Source organism: Polypterus senegalus, chromosome 3 (genome assembly GCF_016835505.1).
Source record: "Polypterus senegalus isolate Bchr_013 chromosome 3, ASM1683550v1, whole genome shotgun sequence".
Classification (NCBI taxonomy): Eukaryota; Metazoa; Chordata; class Cladistia; order Polypteriformes; family Polypteridae; genus Polypterus; species Polypterus senegalus.
The window spans coordinates 144,119,137-144,144,531 of record NC_053156.1 but is presented as its reverse complement, the minus strand read 5'-3'; the positions used below and the strand labels follow the sequence as shown (position 1 = coordinate 144,144,531).

The window sequence follows — 25,395 nt, the reverse complement described above, 5'->3', positions numbered from 1 at the left end:
CTGACAGGTTAGGTAAGATGCTTATTGACAGTTTGTGATTTAGCTGCAGGATTTGATACTGCAATATACAATGCTTTAACCACTAAGCAACTCTACATGCTTTAGATAGATAGACAGATACTTTATTAATTCCAAGGGGAAATTCACATAATCCAACAGCAGCATACTGATACAAAAAACAATATTAAATTAAAGACTAAAAATGCAGGTAAAAACAGACAATAACTTTGAATAATATTAACGTTTAACCCCCCCGGGTGTAATTGAAGAGTCGCATAGTGTGGGGGAGGAGTGATCTCCTCAGTCTGTCAGTGGAGCAGTACAGTGACAGCAGTCTGTCGCTGAAGCTGCTCCTCTGCCTGGAGATGACACTTTTCAGTGGATGCAGTGGATTCTCCATGATCTGTGCCATGGATGTTAAATTGTCCAGCTTCATTCCTACAACAGAGCCTGTCTTCCTCACAAGTTTGTTCAGGTGTGAGGTGTCCTTCTTTATGCTGCCTTCATAGCACACCACCACGTAGAAGAGGGCACTCACCACAACTGTCTGGTAGAACATCTGCAGCATCTTACTGCAGATATTGAAGGACGCCAGCCTTCTAAGGAAGTATAGTCGGTTCTGACCTTTCTTACACAAAGCATCTGTATTGGCAGTCCAGTCCAATTTATCATCCAGCTGCACTCCCAGGTATTTATACGTCTGTACCCTCTGCACACAGTCTCCGCTGATGATCACGGGGTCCATGAGCGGCCTGGGCCTCCTAAAATCTTGCTGGTGTTCAAGTGTAAGTGGTTTGAGTCGCACCATTTAACAAAGTCCTTGATTAGCTTCCTATACTCCTCCTCCTGCCCTGTTGATGCAGCCCACAATAGCAGTGTCGTCAGAGAACTTTTGCACGTGGCAGGACTCCGAGTTGTATTGGAAGTCTGATGTATATAGGCTGAACAGGTCCGTAGAAAGTACAGTCCCCTGCGGCGCTCCTGTGTTGCTGACCACAATGTCAGACCTGCAGTTCCCGAGATGCACATACTGAGGTCTGTCTGTAAGATAAGACTGCTTAAAACTTGTTAATAATAAGAAGAGTAAAAATAATACATAGTATAAAGTACATTATTTGTAATTTAGCTTGTTTATTGAATCATGATCTATTTTCTTATATTTATTATGTGTCTTTGGTAATAATTCCATGAAATTAATTACATTATCTACTTCTTGCTTGATTCTACCACCAAACAATGTATGGACCAATCCATCTATCTATCCATCCGTTTTCCTAACAAACTTATGCAGGAATGTGATTTCTGAAATATTTTCAGTGTGGAGAACAAAATATATCAAAGCAAATACATAAACAGCTGGGGTCCTGAGGGAATCCCATTTAATGTCCTTGTTGAAATAAGGACAAAACTCAAAGAAAGAAATATAAGTGCAATTGCCGTGCTGTGCTAGTCTTAAAGATAATTCTTCTGCTGGTCAGGAGCTCAGTTTCTCCTGCAAGCTGTTTTCCAAATGAACTTTGACTTCTAGTTTCATTAAATATCTTCTGGAATGGAAGGGGCGGGACTTGATTAATGTGAGCAGAAGTGATTTTAGGAGTCTTCCTGTGGCTTTTTCTCCATTTCAAACAGGGGAATGGAAGCATGATTAGTGGCTGTGTTACGTCTTCAGTCTTTTGCCCATATTTCCCTTGACCAGCACTCATGACACACTCCCAATGGTCAGGTGAGCGACAGGTATTTAGTGGCCATGTGGCATTTAGTTTTCTTTTACAGTCCTTAAGACAGCTATTGGATAGATTGAGAAGTCTAGGCTGGTTTATGTTGAATACGTATCTTTATATTAATGACAAAAGTCATAATAATTTCCTAGGTTGGTTCTTGCTTTTTGTTCTTTTCTAAAGGAAAAGACAATACTAAAATAGGCAAAACAATAAGGCAAACAAAACAAGAGGAATAACACAAGAAACACAGTTGAAGGCAGAAGGAATTCAATAAACCAAAATGAAAACTGACACAAAGGCCAACATGTTCGAAAGTTAACTAATATAAGAATATTTTTTATTGAATTTTATCCAACCAAGGGATGAGACTTGTTGAAACCATTGCCATACTTATACCATCACATTCTGTCACGTAATTGGTGAGCCGATCGTTGTCACGTGACAGCTCCTAATGCATCACAAAAACAAAGAATGAGATGGAAAACAAAAAATTCAATTTCTTTAAAATAATTAGAAATAAAAAGAAAATCTTATAAAACAAATTCTACATAATACAATAATACTGTAAATATGCTTCATTAATTACTTAATTAATTACTACACATGCAGGCAATATATACTGTATCTTAGACCAACATAAACAGTGACACAATGGTTTCCCCGTTTTCATTTCAACCCACAGACAAAAACATACACCTTAAGTAGTACCTTAACGTGACTTCCTATGCCCCTCCCTCTGGTTTCCCTAATGTAAATCTGGGAAAAACAGGTATTATTTGTCATTCGTAAAACCAAAAAGCCACAGAAAACAGCTCAAGAAAACTGCTAATTTATTTTTGTATTTACAGCATCTGAGTTACCTGAAAGCTAATAAATGGCTGACTGGCACCCAAAACGTTGTGACAATGACCAGAAGAATTTGTTTTTTACAGTGACGTACTCATCAGGATTTTCTAGATGATGGCAAAAAAGACAACCATTCAAAACCTTTTTAACTTGATGAAACAGCTTGGTGAACAAGTGTGACAGTTGCAACTACAAATGGTCAATCAACAAATCATGTAGTCAGAGAGCATAAGAAGCATAGTTGAATTTCCACAGCACAACAGATAACGTACACCAGCTTGGACATTTTCAAAGCTCTGGTATAAGTAGAAGACCAAAGCGCAGTGGCTAACCATCATAGGTTATCATACGAGCCTACTATGACCGAGTAAGAAGTCATTAGCGATAACCAAATACTGTGCCGATTTTATCCTGCTACTGTGTCACATCTACCGCTGGTGCCAAGAAGTGTCATACAAAGAAATCTGATTCTCCCAGATCAGTGAGCACACAAGTAAACTGTGGGGTTGGATGATAAAATGGCTGAAGCCTTGCGATTTTGTGCTTCAAACATGTTTTTACTGTTTTAAAATTACATCGTTTTGATATCATTATTAGTGTTTGTAGAAATGCAAGTTTGTGTTTTTATTGCATGGTAGAGCCTATATTGTTTTTAGCTTTTAGTTTGTTGACAAGCACGTGTCACTTTCATATGACATCATTGTAGGAAGGTCTACAGGACGGTAGTGAGACCACCTATGTTATATGGGTTGGAGATGGTGGCACTGACCAGAAAGCAGGAGACAGAGCTGAAAGTAGCAAAGTTAAAGATGCTAAGATTTGCATTGGATGTGACGAGGATGGACAGGATTAGAAATTAGGACATTAGAGGGTCAGCTCAAGTTGGACGGTTGGGAGACAAAGTCAGAGAGGCGAGATTGTGTTGATTTGGACATGTGCAGAGGAGAGATGCTGGCTATATTGGCAGAAGGATGCTAAGGATAGAGCTGCCAGGGAAGAGAAGAAGAGAAAGGCCTAAGCGAAGGTTTATGGATGTGGTGAGAGAGGCCATGCAGGTGGTGGGTGTAACAGAGCAAATGCAGAGGACAGGAAGATAGGGAAAAAGATGATCTGCTCTGGTAAGCCCTAACAGGAGCAGTCAAAAGAAGAAAAAGAAGAAGACGGCAGTGTGCACCATTCAGTATCCAGGCTTTTAGATAAAAACTAACCTCTGTTCAAAGAATCTGCAATTTAGAGTAGTTGAGAAGGGGAAATTGGTGGCGGTTAGGATTTTTATGTTCAGTATTTAAATCTGAGTTTTGTCTCCCATTTTGATTTTTGTTGCTGGCTTAATTTATTTATTTACTTTTAGTTTTGACCCTTGCTTGTTTATATTGACATATTTTGGATATCCATTTCTCAATCTCCTGTTCCACTACCTTTATGTCTTTATGGACTGCTTTCTATCATGCAAATAACAATACTAGGATGTTTAAGGGTACAAGTAGCCAAGGCAGTAGCAGCTAACCACTTGGCTCACAGTTTTTCAGATTATCTCTACAGGCAAGTGACTGCTAAGACAGTTGTGAATGTCTATGGAAGAAATAATCATCATCGACACCTTGTGTGAATTTGAGCACTAAAATATGCTCAACACAAGGAAAACTACAAAAAAATGTATTCTCCACAAAAGTAGAAAAAAATCAGATTTATAAAACCTGGCTTATGCATTTTTACACAGTATAATGTTTATATATCAAAATCAACTTGTAAATGTGCATTCAGGAACACGCGTCAAACACCGCCCTGAAAAATGCATAAATGGAGTATGCTAATCAACTGCATACATATGCACTCACGATGCTGCAAAAATTCATTGGCTAGCAGAGCATCTCTCTCCTCATGCATCAAGCCATATGAAAAAATGAGAGTCCAGACAGTTACCTTCCCAGCAAACCAGCCATTATGTAGAAAGATATACCAAAGATATTTTGCCATTGGGATCACAGATAACTTGTGTGTTAATAGAATGTCATTGCTCAAAGTTAACAAAAGCATCTTTATTCTGGCTAGGTGCCCTTATTGCAATATGAGTACAGTGAAGTGCTACATTAGGAAAATCTGACAATGCTGCAAATTGCCTTTTTATTTGGCAAAAACATGTTTGTTTGGTTTTTTTTATGTACACCCACACTATAAGAAAACTGGATGTAGTTTTCTTACTGGCACAGCAGGCATGATGGAGTGAAGCTTGGCTGAGGTTCTGTTCACCTGTCAGCCAGTTCCCAGAGAAGTGAAAACAGGTACCAACAGGAAACCAAAAAACGTTATTCAGTGCAAATATGTAGCATTGACACTCTTATGGGAATTAAATTAGATTCTGTGTATCATTTTCATCGTTTTTAAGGTTTAATATGTTTGTCATGTCAATGCACATTAAAATAATGGCCTTAGTGATATGAATTATTATGTGTGAGTCATTTAGCTTGTTTGACTGCATTTAACTACTTGATAAAGGGCTTCATCATTTCTAAATTTGTCTGAAATGTTGCATACGCATGGGTCAGATTTGTCATAAACATAGGCATTTTCCCACATCATGCTTTCTTTTATAAATCCTGAAGTTAATGTGGGAACTTGCGTGCATTTATAAATGAAGCCCCTGGAAAAACCTGTGTCCTGGAGGAGTGAATCTAACAATACTACAAAATGAAGACAATCAAAGAGCATGAGAAAGGTGCTAAATAAAAAAAAAAAAGATTATTATTATTATTATTAAAGTCACCTAACCCCACAAAAATGAATTAATAGATAACCAATGAGCTAATCCTCATAGCCTTGGTGCTGCCTCCATTGTGGAGACCTAGGACACACTATTACCAACTGCATACAACTTAACCTACAAACAAAGTATATGTTTGGGCCAAATGAAAATGGTATTGTATGCTTACTATGTTTTGCATCCATCCATCCATTATCTAACCCGCTATATCCTAACTACAGGTTCACGGGGGTCTGCTGTAGCCAATCCCAGTCAACACAGGGCACTCACACACACACACCCAAACACCAAGCACACACTAGGGATAATTTACAATCGCCAATGCACCTAACCTGCATGTCTTTGGACTGTGGGAGGAAACCAGAGTACCTGGTGGAAACCCATGCAGACACGGGGATAACATGCAAACTCCACGCAGGGAGGACCCGGGAAGTGAATCTGGGTCTCCTGACTGTGAGGTGTGCTGCCCTACTATGTTTTCCTCTTTATCTTATCCTTATTGTGAAAATTTAGTAGTTAATCGACAGTGTTACTAGACATTTAGATATGAGGAGTAGTATTTCCATTATTGCTGCAGGCGTGGTTCTGCTGCCCATACCCGTCTGCTTCTGTGGTGGTAAAACTCCATGAAATCATTCCTATGATCATGGCCAGTGTTTCTCCCAAAGTTTCTATAGAAAGCCATTATAAAGCAAGATTTTCCTGAAACAAATAACTGATAGCCATTCCCCTTCCAAGCCCCATCTGTAAATGATTGCTACAAAAAACAAAACAGAATAAAGAAACATACTCGGCACATCCAGTATTCTGTAATGCCAAGTGTGCAATTGGCATTCATGTATAGTTCCTCCAATCCTTGTTTTTGCTTAGCATGTATTTACCAACCATCTCATTGTTAAGACTCCTGATCAATTCAATATATAGTTACAAAATCTGTGATTAGTGCTAACAGTTGATGAAATGATTAGCACCTCAGTTTGCACACTTATCAGGTTATCTCAGAAATGGAAGCTGAAAAGCAAAGAAATGATTTTTTTATTGATTTTATTTAAAGCAAATGGCATTGCATACAATCAAACTTAACAAACCAAAATTCAAGAGAAACAGAGGAGAGCCACACAAATCTTTAAAAGCATCAAGGAAAGAAGAATATCCCTTTCGCTGATATATATACTTCTCTACTTCTATATCTTAATTCTAAAATGTTATTGATTAGATCCTGCCATACTTTAAAAATGTTTTGAACAGATCCTCTAAATATGGATTTGACTTTTTCCAGTTTAAAGTAGTATAGAACATCAGTTACCTTCTGACTTAAAAGAGATAGGGTGGGATTCTTCCAGTTGAGCAACATAAGTCTATATGCTAGTAGTGAGGTAAAGGCAATTACGATTTGTTTGTCCTTTACTTTAAGCTCATCTTGGAGGACACCAAGCACAGCTGTTAATGGGATAGGAGTGATTGTGACACCATGGCTACCTGATAGGCATTCAAAGATTTTTGATCAACATGATGTTAGTTTGGTGCATGCCCAAAACATACAGCTCAGTAAGGCTGGAGCTAGATTGCAAAGTTCACAGGTTGAATCATGGCCTGGGTGCATTTTCAACTCATTTAAATTAGATAAATGTGTTCAAAAAAGATTTTAAGTTGAATGATTGAATATGTTGCGCATATAGAGCTAGAGTATATTCATGGCTGCCTTCCACTCCTTTTCTAAAATATTAAGGGAAAGGTGTTTTTCACCACTGTACCCTGGGATCTTGAAAGGAAGGTACTTTAAAATACTTTTATATATTATAAAGATGCTTTCTAAGTCTTCAAGACTGATCAGCATTTCTTCTGGAATAGAAATAAATGAGAGGTGAGGAAAATTGGGCAGGTTCCACTTTACAAAGTTTCTAATTCGAAAGCAGTGGAAAAATTGTGTTGCTAAGATGAATTTGAAGCTTAATTGTTCATAGGATACAAAGACATTATCTACATACAATTCTCTAAGTATTTTAATCCTGGACATTTTGTAAAACTGAATACTGTGGAGGTCTGAGTGGGTTGAAAAAGGTGGTTGTCATGTACAGGTGCAACAGATGAGTGATTGAAGGGTAATTGGATTATTAGTATATTAACGATAATTTATACATACTAGGGCACAAAGTAGGGAATATAAAGAACTGCAAGATTTTAATTCTGTTGGAGACCAAGCTTGCATATATTCGTCGATTTGTGTCGATGTCCAGGGGCCTCATGCATAACGCAGTTCAGAAAATTCACACAACAACATGCCACATAGACAAAATCAGAAATTTGTGTATGCACAAAAAAATCCGCTACATAAATCCCGATCAGCGTGGAAAGTAATACAAATACACGTGCCTGCCGCCCCACCCTGTCTCCTCCCAGAATTACACCTCTTTGAATATGCAAATCAATATAAATAGCCCTTAAGTTTAGTGTTCTGTGAAATGACAATGGCAAAAGCATGAGGAAAAATAGAAGAATTTCAGCGAATACCAAGTGGAGGCAAGGAAAAATGTACTATTTGTTGGTTTAAACAGTGGTATAAACAATAAAAGGAAGTTGATCGAATGACATAGAGTGTTGGAGAAACTCGAAAGCTCAAGTTCACAAAGTTGCACAGTGTCCAAAATAAAAAAGTCACATATCAAAGTCACTGTAAAAAGGCGAGTCATAGCCCACTGTCTGAATGTTATATGGAATAAAAAAATAGGCACATAGTGAGAAAAAAAGCTCCAAATGTCAACTTTAATCTCAAAATTTCCACTTAAATTACATAGTTTATTTTGTCATTAAAGTAGAACGTCATAAACTTCATCTTAAAATTGTTTAATTGACTAGTTTCTCAAATACCACTGTAACTAAAGTAGCACGTTAAATGCTTCATATTCTATGTGCTCTATGGTTGTGAATCATTACGTGCTTCTTAAATACTGAGATGTATAGCTGATATCATTTTCATGATGATACAGTGCGAGGCAGGAACAATCCCTGAACAGGATGCCAGCTCGTCGCTAGCACTGCAACACCGTGTCCTCACATGTTTAATTATTAAAAATATAGATTATTTAAATGATGTTAAAATTTTATCTGTATAATGTAATAAACATACTGTGCTACATTTCATCTTAAAAATGATATTTTCATCATATGTAGTAAATACTCACTTTATAAAGTGGCTCAGGTTGTGCAATATTATAACTGTATCGCAAGTTTACAGTGAGATAATCATACTTATAAGTACAAACAGTTCTACAAGGAGCACTTGATGGACTGTTTCAGTGCATTTATAGCTCTTGGGAAGAAACTGCTTCTGAACCACAAGGTACCTACAGAAAAGGCTCTGAAGCATTTGACATATGGGAGAGGTTAAAATAGACTGTGTGCATGGCTGAGGCAGCATGTTCTAGACGCTGTACCCCGAGAATTCTCTCCACTCTTGACACAATCTGCAGTAGAGCTTTCTGATCAACTGCTGTATAGCTGTGATTCCACTCTCAGATACAGTGGCATAAATACTCTGGGGGTAATTTCCGTACGTCGCTTAAATCATCCGAGATCAGATGCCTCATCTTGGATGAGTTAAAGCTGGTGAAACTCATCCGGGATAAGTCGGTTTTTCAAACACAGCTGTGTAGTACATTAGTCTGGCTGGATCTAATCATCTGAGATGATTGCGCGCCCGCACTGATTAAAAAGCCCATATATATTGAGTCTAGAAAACATAATCAGCAAGTCTTTGATAGGCTACAACAAAATGACGAAAGAATGGGCACATTTTTCCCCACACAAGTGGAGCAGGACCTTTTAGATATGAAGAATTTCAAGATTTAATATGCACAAGGGGTAACATTGCAAAAGCAGCCCAAACCAGAAATGATGGCTGGCAAAAAGTGGCCGACAAATTAAACGCGTAAGTAGTGTGCATTGTTCTTACTGAGTTTCACTTCCTACAGTATGTGTCAGATTGATTATTATTTAATGTCATAATTCCAGATCAAACGTGAGCACAAGGAGAACATGGGAACAGGTTAAAGTGAAGTACAAGAATATACTTCAAACTGGTAAATATTGGTATATAACTATTTAAAGAATTGTTGACATAAACAATGATACTGTATATAATATAAAAAAACATTAATTTTAAAGCTAATAAGAAGGCAGACAAGCAAAAAACAGGTGGAGTTCCATGTGGTCCAGACCTAACCCCTGCAGAAGAGTTGGCTCTCCAGCAAAATGCCCATTGCCCTGTTTCTGAGGGCATTCCAGGGGAAAGCTCCTCCTCAGAACCAGTGGAAGGATGCAGTGGTCACTTCATTTCAGGTAAAGGGTGGTCATTGCATATATCTGTCCTCGATGTGTGCCATAGGTATGTTACATATAGCTCTTTTTTTTTTTGGTTGGGTCAGTTGCAGGGAATATCATATCCCTAGAACCTATGTCTGACCAACGAGATATTGACGAAGGTAAATATTTCATGAAGACACTGTGTCTGATTATTCATCAGGAGGAGAGGTAGTTTTTCCAAATAATGTTTGATCAAACTCCACTCTGATCAGTCCCATGTGCCTCAATCACATTTGCAAAATCCTGGGTAATGAGAATGTTAGGCTGATTGTGACATTCTTCATGGAACTGTGGGTGTTTTTTGCCTGTGTATCTATGTACCTGCAATGGCATGAAACACCTCTTTTATTGTCTGCACACGCAGGTGTCCAGGAAACACTATGAAAACGTGAAGGAAATATTTCAGAGCCAAACAGACTTTACAAATTATCCTGGCAAACTGCACTTTTAGATAGATTTTCCGCATCATCTACAGTATATAAAAAAAACCTCAAAGCAATGCATACTGTCTGTTATTGTGAGAGCCCGACTTTGCCTAGTTTGACTTGGAATATAAGGTGCTAATAAATCTTTGAGATACAATATTCAAAGGGCTAAAGCGGTATCTTTCGAAAAGAATGAAATTCTCATCTTATAATCTGTGCACCGATATCAATTGGTCACTCATTCATGAACGACGAAGACATGACTGAATGAATTCCACGCAAGGACACTGATTAAGTGTGTGAGCTAATCCTTATTTACATAGAACAAACCTGCTCTGAGCAGGTTTGAGGATTTGGATGTGATGCTATGACAAGAGTTTCAAAAAACCGACAGATCCAGGATCATGCCAAATCGTCAACAGTTACATCCGGCTAAACGAGTAATCCACGTACGAAAAATACCCCCTCTGAGTGGTGCAGTGAGAGTAACAGCTGTAGAGCAGCTATGATATTTGGAATAGTTTGACCATTTTGTGCATCATTATATTGTTACAGGTTAATTACAATCAGATGCCTTAATCTAATAAAAAATAATGCGGTTAATTTCAGTGTATTTGATAAAGCCGGGTCAGGGATGTGAATCAAATAAATACAGGGAAACCACACAGGAACAGTAGCACTGCTTTAAAGCTGGGTGCTGCCAGTTTACAAACTGAGCCGAAAACGTGCGTATGCAATAGTCTAACCTGGTGTGAGAATGTATGTGGCTTTATGCAAAGTTTATTTTTTATACATCACGATGTGAGCATGTAAATGGGCGTATGCAACATTTTTATGTGTACGCACAGTTTAAACATGAGGCCCCTGGCATTTTCATAATCTGTTCTGGTAATTTTGCTGATCAACTTTGACTACTTCTTGTTTCCATTTTATTTTTGTGAGAAAGATATGAAATAATCTGTCCTCTTAAAAATGCCTTCAGAGTTTCCCAGAGTATTTTTGTGAAGAGACCTCTGAGGATGCATTTGTCTCAAGAAAATAATCAATTTGCTTGGATATAAATTCTGTACAGTTTTCATCAGCTAATAATAGGTAATAAGAAGCCAGCTACGAGGTAAGTGTGTAGGGCACCGTGATTTTAGCTCCATGATCAGGGGGGCATTGTACTTGCAAAAAATGATTATCTATGAAGAAATAATTAGTTCTTGAGTAACTATGATGTACTGGTGAGAAGAAGGAATATGCACTTAAATTTTGATTTAAAGATCTCCATGGATCTGATAAGTTATGATCCATTGCAAACTGTGTAATTATTTTTGCAGTATTAGATGTTATCACCAGGTGTGGATTTTTTAACAAAATTAAAGTCTCTGGCCATAATAATTGTATCAGTGTTCACATTAGGAACTGATGCAAATAGAGATTTCATCCAGAATGTATCATCCACATTAAGTGCATAGATACTTATCAAAATCACTTTAGTATTAAATAGATTACCCATCACCATGACCCTTCCAGATAAAATACTACATCTGATACTACAATGTAATTGTTCTGTGTATTAAGATTCCCACACCTCTAGTTTTCTTTGTGTAGCTGGAGTAAAACATTTGGAAATTCCAATCTCTTTGCAAGTCAAACTGGTTCTTATTTATTAACTCTTTCGGGGCGGGTGTCAACTTACATCGACACATTGGGTTGAGGCAGATGTTGACATTAATCGACATCCGGGGATAGAGAGCAGTAATCAGCTGTAAACGTCAACCAAACCCCCTGTTATGTTACAGTCATGGGGCCTCATGTATAAACGGTGCGTATGCACAGAAATGTTGCGTAAGAACGTTTCCACGTTCAAATCGCGATGCATAAAACCTACACTTGGCGTAAAGCCACGCACATTTCCACGGTACCTCATACCCTGTCATACGCAAGTTCTCCACTCGGTTTTGCAGACTGGCGGCACCCAGCGTCAAAGCAGTGCTACTGTTCCTGTGTGGTTATCCTTTCTTATCCTGACGCGGCTTTATAAATACACTGAATTTAACCGCATATTGTTTATTAGTGTAATGCATCTGATTGTATTTAACCTGTAACAATATAATTGTCCAGGGAATAGTCATATGATTCCAAATACCATAACTGCTTTAGCGTTGTTACTCTCACTGCACCTTCTTCTTTTTCTTTCAGTTGCTCCCATTAGGGGTTGCTACAGTGGATCATCATTTTCCATATTACTCTGACTGCACCACTCGGAGTATCTTATCACTGTATCTGAGTTGGGAATCACAGCAGCACCTGATCGGAAAGAGAATTATTGGTACACAGCATCAAGCACACGCTACCTCAGCCACAGCAAAACGTTTCAAAGCCTTTCCTGTACAGACCTTGTGGTTCAGAAACAGTTTCATCCCAAGAACTATAAACGCACTCAGTCAAGCCACTTTATAAAGCGCATATTTACATATGATGACGATATCATTTTTAAGATGAAATGCAGCAAAATATGTTGATTATATTATACAGATAAAACTTTGACTTCATTTAAATAATCTGTATTGTTAATAATTAAACATGTGAGGACATGGTGCCGCAGCGCTAGCAAGTTCCTGCCTCGCGCTGTATATTTACTGAAACTGGCGCGACACTGGAAGGATAGCTGGATCGAATATTTAAACACGTACTATGAAGATATTTCAATGTTCCTTAAAAGTTTTGAAGAATCATCGTTGTAAGCTTACAGATGGCTTAACGTCTATTACAGAGCTGATTGTGTGGCGATTGGGTACTTGGAGAAAGAAATGGAAGGACATGAATTGGAGGTTAGTACGTTTGAAAGAGACTGCTACTGCTACTGCTACAATAAATTATTTCATCGAAGGTTGCACATAGCGCAGCAGCATCTTGTGTGAGACATGAACAATCACTGCACCATCGTGTTCCCATGTTTAATAACATGCTTTCGTTCCAATCATCATGAAAATTATATCATGTATACATCTCAGTATTTTAATTATTCAGAGAGCTATAATATCATGAATGTAATGGATTCTGTGTCCTGTCGGAGAAAGAGAAAGAACGGAAGCATGTAGTGATTCACACACATAGAACATCAAATACAAAACAAAGCATTTAACATGCTACTTTAGTTACAATAAGATGAGAAACTAGTAAATTAAACGATTTTAAGATGAAGTTTATGATGTTCTACTTTAATGACAAAATATACTACGTGATTAAAGTGGAAATTTCAAGATTAAAGTTGACATTTCATGCTTTTTTCCCACTGTGTTCCTTTTTTCTTTTTTGTCTGTACCCTAATAAGCTTTCATATGACACTCAGACGGTGGGCTACAGCTTCTTTTTTATTTTGGCACTGTGTGACTTTGTGAACTTGAGCTTTCGAGTTTCTCCGACACGCTATGTCACTCGATCAACTTCCTTTTGTTGATTATACCACTGTTTAAATCAACAAATGGTATGTTTTTCCTTTGCCTCCACTTGGTATTCGCTGAAATTCTTATATTTTCCCCTTTGCTTTTTCCATTGTCTTTTCATAGAACGCTGAGCTTAAGGGCTATTTATATTGATTTGCATATTCAAAGAGGCATAATTCTGGGAAGAGTTGGGGCGGGACAGCACGCGTGTGCACGAACCTTACTTTTCACGCTGACTGGAATTTATGTAGTGGAAGAACGCGGAAGTTGGCGAACGCACAGATTCCTGCATCTGGATTTTTCTGTGCGTAAGCACATTTCATCTTTTGTGGTTACGTCATGTTATAGTGCGAATTCTACGCACGGCGTTATGCATGAGGCCCCAGCTCTATTTGCTAGCGGTGTGCTGAGTGCAGCACGTGTGACACTGCCGCCTGTTGCTGTACCTCACAGGACTAAAAGGTATGTGAATTCAGGTATCCTGTATTTACTCAACCTGAGGGGGTTCAATTACAGTAAATGCAGCATATATAAACATGAGCGGCAGAAAAAGGGCTCAGAAAGAAACTGAAAAGACAGCTAAAGCTTCATTCAAGCCTAGACAGGCTTCAAGTCCAATCTCAAGTTATGGTCTTTCAGAGACTGACCTTGAACAGATAGACGAAAGCAAAGGGACCTGGCACTGCTGCATCGTCTCCAGCCGAGAGCGAATGTGCAAGTTAGTCAGGTCAGGATAGCTCGATGATTACAGAAGATTCATTGAAACTGAAAATGGCCTTACCTTCCGTATTGTGAACTATTCCTCACGAGCCGGGAACATCGACTTTAACTGGGCATACCACTTCACCAGCTGAGCACAGGGAAGACCGAATCAATCTGTCCGAACTGAAGGTAACAATCGCTGCAATGGCCACCACTCAAGACATAAAGGAGCTCAAGAATGATTTAAAGAAAGACAAAGAAAGAAATAATTGATTTAAGGAAAGAAAGCACATACACAAGACAAATGAGAAACTGCTTAAATAGATATTAAAGACCAGGAAAAACATTTAAATAATCGCTTTGAGGCAACCTTTAAAGGTATGCTATAAAAAATTGTGGAACAAATACAGGGAAATGCGTCTAAGTTTAAGAGTAAGCTGAGAGCACTTGGCACATTAAGAAGACATTAATCAAACGTTCACAACTCAAATTGAAATAGCTGAACAACTGGCATCTACCACTGACGAAAAAGCAATGGCTGCAAATTTCAAATTCAAAGTACTCGGAGACAGACTTGCTGCACTGGAAGACTGATGCAGAAGGAATAATATTATAATCAAAGGTCTCCCTGAGAATCGTGAAAGTCCAAACCTAGTAAAATTCATAGCTGAACTTTTCTCTAAAATAATCAGAGAGAACATTAAATCAGACACCGAAATAGCAGCAGCTTACCGCATACAGGGATCAAATACCTCTAAACCTAGGACTCTTATCATGTGTTTTGATCATAACTTATCAGACCCCTGGAGATTTCTAAACCCAAACTTAAGAGCATATCCCTTCTGCTCACCAGTGCATCACTGCTGGTCAAGCATTGATTATTTCTTTATAGATAACAATTTCTTGCCTACGATTAAATCTAGTAAGTACGACAAAATTATTATCTTCAACCACGTCCCTTTGATCATGGAGCTAAAATCATTATGCCCCACATACTTATCTTGCAGGTAGTGTCTTAACCCTTTTATTGGCAGATGAGAACTGTACAGGATTTATATCCAAGCAAATGCACACATTTAGAGACAACTATAAGTCCTTATATTCTACTGAGTTTAAAGAAAACAAGACACAACCTAATGCATTTCTGGATGCATTACAGATATCACAACTACATATTCCCAGTTCAAAGAAATTGGATAAACCTCTGGCACTACCAGAATTACCAGAAGCTATAAACTCACTTCAGACTGGGAAAACAACAGGCCCGGATGGCTGCCCTACCAAAATTTATAAAAGATTCTCCTAGCTCCCCTTTTATTAGCAACATTTACAGAAGCTGGAGACAATTAAATTCTACCTCAAACTTTTTGCAAAGTATTCATTTCCTTCTTTCCTAAGCAAAATAAGGACTTATTACAATGTACAACATGCAGACCAATTTCACTTCTGAATAATGATGTTAAGATACTCTCCAAAGTCCTAGCTAGAAGGATTGAGAAAGTTCTTGCTTTGGTAATATCACAAGACCAAACTTGATTTATTAAAGGCAGACACTTAGCTTCCAATGGTCGACGCCTGTTTAATGTAATGTATTCCTCACAAAGTCTAACACTGCAAAGATATTATTATTGTTGGATGCAGAAAAAGCATTTGATATGGTTGAATGGAACTACCTTTTCACTACATTTGGATAAATTTGTGCATGGATCAAACTACTGTATACCAGTCCAGAAGCTTTAGTTTGCATTAACAACATTCAGAACACAGCAAGAGAGAAAAGAATGGCCAGATATGAGGAATATTTACATCTCTCAGACTGACAACGACAACCTGTCTACAGACCCACATTGTATTGATAAACTCATCAGAAACTTCAAAAGACTTTTTTGGACAGTTATCTAACGATCTTGACTATAAAAGTTATGAACAGAATCGGTGACTATGGGCAGCCCTGGTGGAGTCCAACTGGAAATGGGTTCGACTTACTGCTGGCAATGTGGACCAAACTCTACATGTCAACCAAGACAGTCATACAACATCCACAGCCTTGAGGAACTCTGGGCGTATCTCATCCACCCCCGGGGCCCTGCCACCAAAGAGTTTTTTGACCACCTTGGTTACCTCAGTCCCAGAGATGGGGGAGCCCACCTCCGAGTCCCCAGGCTCTGCTTCCTCATTGGAAGGCATGTTAGTGGAATTGAGGAGGTCTTCAAAGTACTACCCCCACCGACCCACAATATCCCGAGTCGAGGTCAGCAGCGCACCATCCCCACCATATACAGTGTAGACACTGCACTGCTTCCCCCTCCTCGGACGCCGGATGGTGGACCAGAATCTCCTCAAAGCCATCTGAAAGTTGTTCTCCATGGCATCCCCAAACTCCTCCCACACCTGAGTTTTTGCCTCAGCAACCACCAAAGCCGCATTCCGCTTGGCCTGCCGGCACCTATTAGCTACTTCCAGAGTCCGACAAGATAAAAGGGTCCTGTAGGACTCTTTCTTCAGCTTGACGGCATCCCTCACCACTGGGGATTGCCGCCACGACAGGCACCGACCACCTTATGGCCACAGGTCTGGTTAGCTGCCTCAACAATAGAGGCACAGAACATGGCCCATTCGGACTTAATGTCCCTGACCTCCCTCGGGACGTGGTCGAACTTCTGCCGGAGGTGGGTAAGTTGAAGCTACTTCTGACAGGGGACTCTGCCAGACGTTCCCAGCAGACCCTCACAACATGTTTGGGCCTACCAGGCCTTACCGGCATCCTCCCTCACCATCGAAGCCAACTCACCACCAGGTGGTGATCAGTTGACAGCTCTGCCCCTCTCTTCACCCGAGTGTCAAAGACATGTGGCCGCAAGTCCGATGACACAATCACGAAGTCAATCATGGAACTGAGGCCTAGGGTGTCCTGGTGCCAGATGCACATATGAACACCCCTATGCTTGAGCATGGTGTTCATTATGGAAAATCCTTGACGAGCACAGAAGTCCAATAACAAAACACCGCTTGGGTTCAGATCGGGGGGCCATTCCTCCCAATCATGCCCTTCCAGGTCTCACTGTCATTGCCCACGTGAGCATTGAAGTCTCCCAGCAGAACGAGGGAGTCCCCAGAAGGTATGCCCTCTAGCACCCCCTCCAGGGATTCCAAAAATGGTGGGTACTCCAAACTGCTGTTCGGCGCATACACACAAACAACAGTTAGGACCCATCCCCCCACCTGAAGGTGGAGGGAGGCTACCCTCTCGTCTACTGGAGTAAACCCCAATGAACAGGCTCCAAGTCTGGGGGCAATAAGTATGCCCACGCCCGCTCGGCGCCTCTCATTGGGGGCAACTTCAGAGTGGTAGAGAGTCCAGCCCCTCTCAAGGTGATTGGTTCCACAGTCCAAGCTGTGCGTCGAGGTGAGCCCGACTATATCTAGCCGGAACCTCTCAACCTTGCGCACTAGCTCAGGCTCCTTCCCCTTCAGAGAGGTGACATTCCACGTCCCAAGAGCCAGCTTCTGCAGCTGAGGATCGGACCGCTAAGGTCCCCGCCTTCGGCCACTACCCAACTCACACTGCATCCAACCTCCTTGGCCCCTCCTACAGGTGGTGGGCCCATTGGAAAGGGGACCCATATTGCCTCTTCGGGCTGTGCCCAGCTGAGCCCCATGGGTGCAGGCCCGGCCACCAGGCACTCGCCATCAAGCCTCACCTCCAGGCCTCGCACCAGAGGGGGGCCTCGGTGACCAGCATCCAGGCGAGAGAAAACGCTGTCCAAAGTTTTTATTCTTCATGGGAGGTTTACTGAACCGCTCTTTGTCTCATCCCTCACCTAGGACCAGTTTGCCTTGGGTGACCCTACCAGGGGCATAAAGCCCCGGACAACAGGGCTCCTAGGATCATTGGGACACACAAACCCCTCCACCATGATAAGGTGGTGTTTCGAGGAGAGGATTTTATAGGTTAGTTAATAAAATTTCATTGTATTGGGTCTTTTAATATTCTAACTTCTTTCACACTTGTACTTAGTTTGAACCATCTGCAGTAATTTATTCAGAGGATTTTTTTTTCAATTTAACTATTATTTAGTCTTCAAGAACATGCCAATACACTCATCCTGTTCCCAGTGTTACTGCTCTCAGAGAAAGCATTCCATTGATATTAGAGTGTTTTGGTCTCAGACTATGTCAGTGGATTTCAATTTCCAAGACAGAATACAGCTTGCACCTTGTGCACTCAGCTTCCTTAAATGAATTTTGTAAAACACACCACATGATGGTGGCTATGGGCATCTTTTTCATCCCAAAGATGGCTCATTCCACACACTACTACTAATGTTCCTCCAGTCTGTGAAGCTTTTGTAACAATTTTTTGAAGAGTGTTTTGTCTTTTTGACTGTTATTTTGCATAGTTCACAGAAAACCAGCACAGCATGCATGGCTAGCTCTTCCTTTTAGTCCAACTAGGAGGTTGTCTAGGCTGGCAAAACTTTGGCTTAACGAGTGTTTGGGCTCATCACAACTATCCAACACCAGTTAAATATATTATGTTACTTTATATTATTTTCATGCACCAGAAATGTTTGGTCTTAATATCTGATAACCTACATAAGCCCTTTATGGGTGGTCTTCCAAATCCCATAATGCACAGTATTCAGCTTCACAGTGGCTCGCTTTATACTGAACGCCCTTATTTCTTTATAGTCTCTAGGAGCATGTTTGTAGTTTTACTTTTATTTAGTGCTGTTTCCCTTTCAGCAAGTCTGTTCTTTATTTTATTTTCCATCCTTATTTTGATATTGGTTTCTTCCATTTAATCCATTATTTTGCTTGCACACTGCATTGACGTTACCTTTAGAAGGATCATTTTTGTGAATGTTATAAATCTTATTAACACTATTTAACAGCAGTAGATAAGGAATAAAAATATTTCAAGGCTGGATTGCTGCCTAATTGCTGAACTGTTCAGTATATACTGTATAACTTTCTCATTTATAGAAATTGCATGCTTAACACCATATATATTTTGCCTGTTTTATATTACTGTAGTTATATTACTAGAATTATTATTATTTTCTCTTAGTACTAACATTGATAATTTGTGGAATTAGTAAAAAGTATATAAAAAGCTTGTTATACAACATAGCAGTTATGTGTATGGTTTATATATAAGGATATACCTGTATATGTCTTTATGATTCCATATAATTATCAGCAACCTTATCAGTGGAGAGTAAATTAGCCCAAGCAGTCAATTTAACAGAAATAGTCTCCTAAGTTAGCAGACTTGAAATTGTGAAAAAAACAGCTTATAATTTCAGTGATGTATATTTTTAGAAGTAAAAAAAAACTTTAATTATTAAACATTGTGGCCACTAGAGGACGCTCCTGCTGCCCCAACCCAAACACAGACACAAGTTCAGCACACACAATTTTTATTTTTCCACGTGGGAAATGCTTTCCCTCGTTTCTCACTTCCACAGCACAGTTCCCAGCACAAATATAGCATACAAAGCACACTTGTCTTCTTCTTTTCTTTCTCTCTCTCTCTCTTGCCTTCTGTCTGCCTCCACTCCTCCTGGCAAGTCCCATCCTCCAAGGGCTCAGAAGTTCTCCAGGCACCCCCTGGCTGTGGCCACTGGCCCCAGCAGGGTTAAGCTTCCATGCTTCAAACCCATGGCATTGCTGCAAGTCAGGTGGCTGCCCGCTAGGGTTTCAGGGGAGGTAATGCCTTGGATAAGCTCTCTCCTTCCTATATAGAGGTGTCCCAGCCGGGCAAGGGCCCTGACTGTCCACCACAACATATTATTATTTATTTTTACAATACTGGTATTCTCTTTGTAAAATGAAACATCAACCAATTACATAATTTATGATTATGTTATAATGTTATATTTATATATTATTTTTGTGCTTACACATTTTGAAAGTAAAACATAGTTATAAAATAGTTGGTCAAAATTGTATTCATCTACCTAGTATCTGTAGTAAACTACTAACTTTCCTTAGCATCATCTACCAAGAATTATGAACCTTATTTAAAGAAACACTCTATATAGCTTATAGTCCGTATAAAATGCATTCTTCATTGTGTACGGTATATAAATCAGCTCATAGACCATTTAAACTACCACATTACAAACAAAATGTTACATATGTAATACTATATCAGAGAGTTCAAACAGCAATACTCCTACATAGATAAAAGTCTTACGTTTCAGACAGGGTTATATGATTGCCAGGAGTAAGTTGATGCCATGTTCATCTTTGCCTTTAGGGCAGCAAAAATATTATTCATGGCACCTATTGAACAGGTGTGCCTCTCCTCTCTGGATCCTAGTGCCAGTATAGAAGCAACAACTACACACATGTTCTTCAGCTAAACCATCAATATGATTAAATGACACCTTTAGTTTCAAGAATTGTTCGATTAATCCTTTGATTTTTTCTCTTTCTTTCCTTTGTGTATTTGTTTTTCATATTAGAGATTGTGTAAATTGCTTCTCTCAACCTTCTTGGTGTTAACTCAGTTAGACACACGTGAGGAAGGGAGCATTCTCAGGACTGGTGTAGCGATTGTAATTCCACCCTGGGTTGAGAGGGGGCACTGTTTTTCACATCTGCTCCCTTTTCATCTGTAGACCAGAAGCTCAGAAAGTCAAGGATCAATGAGTCACTTCCAATTCCTTGCTTAACCCTGCCTCTTTCCAGTCTGAAAGCCATATAAAGGCCATCACTACCTCTATTCAGCATTCTGACTGATAAACACATATGCAATGACGTCTTCTAAAATCTTTGCTATTTTGTTTTCAACCTTTTTCATTTTGTTTCCATAATTTATGGAGATTAATGGCTGGTACTTCAAAATCTATGTCTGTTGTACTTTCTCATCTACAGTGGCATAGTCAGCAGTATTTGAATTGGAAAATTAAGTCAATCGAGGGTGGCTTGGGAGGTGCTCCAAGAAGAAAGAGTTCTTAGCCCATCCTAGGTATTAATGTCATTATGGGTTAAGGAACAATATTGAGATAATTTTGCTGATTTTTGGAAGGAGACAAGTTAGATGCCACTGCGAAAAGGCGCACTAGGCACTCATCATTTCTCCTTTTTGAACAGGTAAAGCTCAGAAGACTTTTCTTAACCTGGATGAACAGGCTGTCTGTAATTATGATCAGCAGGAAACTAAGGTGCTCATACGGTGCAGAGTTACAGCAGACCAGCAAGCACAGACCTGTTGAGAGTAGAAGTCCAATGTTAAATGGACTTTAACAGCCCTGGCAAACAACTTATGTTGTAAGTTAGCCTGTTGGTTGAAGTCTACTGCTGGAAAAGTAGTCATGATCACTTGAAATCCTAAACTTTGTTCTTTCTAATTTATCTTAACTGTGTCTTTGAAAGCCACTCACAATATGAAGTATGTCTGAGTAATATTTCCTTGGCATTTTTTTTTTAAATCACAGCAAAAACAAGATGCTTTTTTGCTTACAAGTGGGGTACTGAAAAATATGTCTGATAGATATTTTGTAGACAGACAAAAAAGGGGTTTATTGTACTGCATTATTAACTGGTAATGCAAAATCCAAGTAGCTTTAAATGTGTATTTACAAGTGTAAACTAATACAACATGAATTATTAATTTACAATAATATTCCTCCTGCATCTTTTTTAAAATCACAGCAAAAACTAGATGTCAATTTTGCTTACAAGTGGGAGACGGAAAAATCAGTCTCAGAAATTTTGTACACAGACAAAAAAGGGGGTTATTGTATTATTAACTGGTAAAACAAAATCCAAGTAGCTTTAAATGTGTATTTGCAAGTCTAAATTAGTAATAAAGCATGAATGGAGGAAAGAAAATGTATAAAGTGATGGTCTCATTTTGACTTTGTAGTGTTTTTTGTCTTTGGGTGTTTGCCTGAGTTCTGTAGAACACGTTACCATGGTTGAACATTTATCCCTGAAATATAGGAAAAAAACAACATTTGTACACTTAAAAAGGAAAATACTGTAGAACTAAAACAAAATAATAAATATCAAGAAGATATTAACAATTACCATAATAAAAATTATTTTGTATATCTATAGTTCCTGACTGCATGGTTCAATGTGTAGGTTTACTGTAGAAGCTTGGGCACAGTTAAAGGGGTGTCAAGGTGGGTGGTGGGGGATTTAGCCCACCCTAACAGATGCACTATGGTACTAAAATAAATCTCAAATAACACACATCTAATGTAAATATGTTAATAGTAAACAAACATGATAATTAAATCCATTCTGCCTTAAGCAACACTCTTTTGTGTGTGCCACCTGTCCTTAATGCAAAAGAGAAACATTCTGTATAGTTTCAATTACAGATTAGATTGCTGTTTAAAATTTGGCTTGAGAGATCACTTCATCTTGTATAGTATATTTTGCATACTGCATTTTCCTCTTTTACATATCCACTCTTGTTGACAAAGAGATCCTCAGTAGTCAGTACAAGTGACGAAGCAAGCAAATCTTAATCACACACGCCCTGTGACAAAATATTCAATAAACAAAATTGTCTAGTTTATAAGAAAATTGCACCGTTTTTCAAAACATTAACCAATTTAACCCATTCCCCAAATGCACCCACCACTTTCTAACTTGCTTAAAAAGTAACAGTGCTTATTTTGCCACAATTACAATAAGTAGACACATTTTAAAAATGCATCATCAACATACTTGCCTACTCTGTCATAATTTTGAAGTAATAAATATATTAATGTGAGATTTACAGTGCATCATATTATAATTTTATATTATGGCATGTGATGTAAGTATGTAGCAGTATGGTTGTGACTCCAAAAAAATGCTATTTTTTGTAGTTTGTTTGACCCCATGCCTAAATGTCAAACTCTGCCCATGCCTGTAAGTGATTCCTTATAAGTTCCAGAGGTTTCAGTTTCAATTTATTTTGGTTTCAGTAGGTGGAAAAATGTGGAATCCACCACATCTGGGAAAGAAGGAAAAATGTGCTGTTATTAGTGGATCTCATTGCTTTGACACTTTGCATTATTCTCATGTTCATTACTCCCTGATTTGTTTAGTTTAAATACATTATGTTATTTTGATACTGAAAGTATGGGCTGAAAGGAGCAATCAGAAAGTGAAAAATAAAACTAAAGACAATGAAAGCAAGTAATAGCAGAAGACTTTTGTTAACACAGTAAAGATGAATAGTTATGGTTTCTGTTGTAATAGAATTGGGCAGAAAATAAGCAATATTTTTCTTTCATGCTTGCTGGATTGTCGGTGTTAGTCCTTTGAGTGACAGGGATCAAATTCTTAGAAACTAGACAAAATCATTGCTAAAAACACAAAGCAGGAGTTCTTATCAGACACACACAAACCAAAGAATTATTTACATAATAATTGTGCCCTGTGTCAGAGACGAGCATAATATTTACATCAGTAATTTGAATAAAGGACAGTGTCTCCATTAGTGGGGGTGGAGTGGCAGGATTATATTCAAGTATTTGACAGATTTGACATGCAGAATAAGAAAATCTTTTATGGAAGCTAGACAGCTACTACAAGGCCAAATCAGTGCACTGCATAACTCAAGTAGCTGCTGCTGTGAGAGTGAGCAGGCACACAAAAACGTAGAGTGCAGCTGACTCACAGGCAGGACTGGCCAGCTGTGCAAATGAATAAAAACAAAGCCTCCTAACATAGGAACTGGCTGGCTACATTAATAAACAAGATATAGCTACTGCTGGTCTTCTGTAGGTGTGCAAACTGCGCTGACAAGAAAGCCCGGAAAACACACTATTGCTTCTGGTGTTTACTGACAGCTCAGGCAAACAGACAAAGAAACAACAAAAAAAAAAAGAGTCACCACCCTAAACCTAACCCTAGACAGTACAATAAGAATGTAATCTCACTAATTACAACTTTCACAGTTTATTCAAAAGAAATCAATTCAAAAACTACAGATAATTTTTATGATCTTCAAAATACTCAGAAGAATATAAGTAAGTGATAGCTCACTAAAAATGAAAAGATCTACTGGTAAAGCAAACATTTCTAAACATTATTTTAAAAGAAACCACAACAAACAATATTCTGTGGCTAATAAAGTAATTGGAAATTCAAACATGTGAGTAATAGTTAATATTACTGTAAGGATGAGACTTAAACCCAACAATTGTATTTATGTTAATGCTTGTATGACATGTGATACGGTTTATATTGAAGATACCTAAAAATAACATACAAACTTGATTATCCAACATATATACAATATTATAACAAAAAGAGAAGCTCATTTTTACCTGGTGAAACACTTCCTCATCCTTGGGGTACATTCAGTAAAGATTAGGGGTTTGGAATCTGATCCTAATTGGGAAGAAAAAAGAAAGTATTGATTTAAAAAATGTGTTTCTGTTTTTGTTAATGTGTTAAATGACAGAAAAGATTAAATTACAGAGAGCTTTTTTTTATTAAATTATTTTATTTTAGAAATATTTAGCAAATTAACATTTATTTATTTGTTTGTTTATTTATTTAATATTCATATAAAGATTTTATTGATAGGATAGAAGATTTCAGTGCATGAATTTTATAAAGACTGAATGTTTGTTTTTTTTCATTCCAGTACAAATATATATATGTACAATTTATAATCAATGTTGTTAGAATAAAGTTAATGTTCATTATAAGCATTGTTCATGTAAAAATAGGTAACTAAAAGAAATAAACTAAACAATTTCATGTTTTTAGCACTTTATTTAATAAAAGCACATTAAAACCCCTTATATTTATGAAATTTTAACAAAGATTTAATGAAACTGATAAATTTTATCTGAACACAACTTAAAGGTCCTCTGAATCGTTAAGACACTTATAATACTCAACCCATTATGCTATAAGACACACCTACTCAGTCCCTGCCCACACTACTACTTTTTTATTTTAAAATGCAGATATTAGTCTTTTCACTTTTCTTCCACATTATCCTGCCATATTTAACGTGCAAAAACAGAATTTTGAAAGTGCTTTCCAGTTCCACATATTTCTGAACATGCAGCCTCAGCATTGTAATGTGGATGAACAAAATTGAAGATTTTTGAAAACACAGACTCTAATTGCACAGTGATTTGTGCTTATTATGTGGCCCTCCCCTAATTGAG

General features: G+C 38.4%; 1 long non-coding RNA gene across 1 annotated transcript; it reads right to left on the bottom strand.

Annotated features, from left to right (window-relative positions):
• Positions 1 to 976: 976 nt before the first annotated feature.
• Positions 977 to 24,603, bottom strand: LOC120525595. Its single transcript, XR_005632976.1, has 3 exons — positions 24,538 to 24,603; positions 14,331 to 14,482; positions 977 to 2,169 (listed from the first exon to the last, which is right to left on the bottom strand). It is a non-coding gene; the product is annotated as an uncharacterized LOC120525595 (long non-coding RNA).
• Between the last annotated feature and the right edge of the window lie 792 nt (positions 24,604 to 25,395).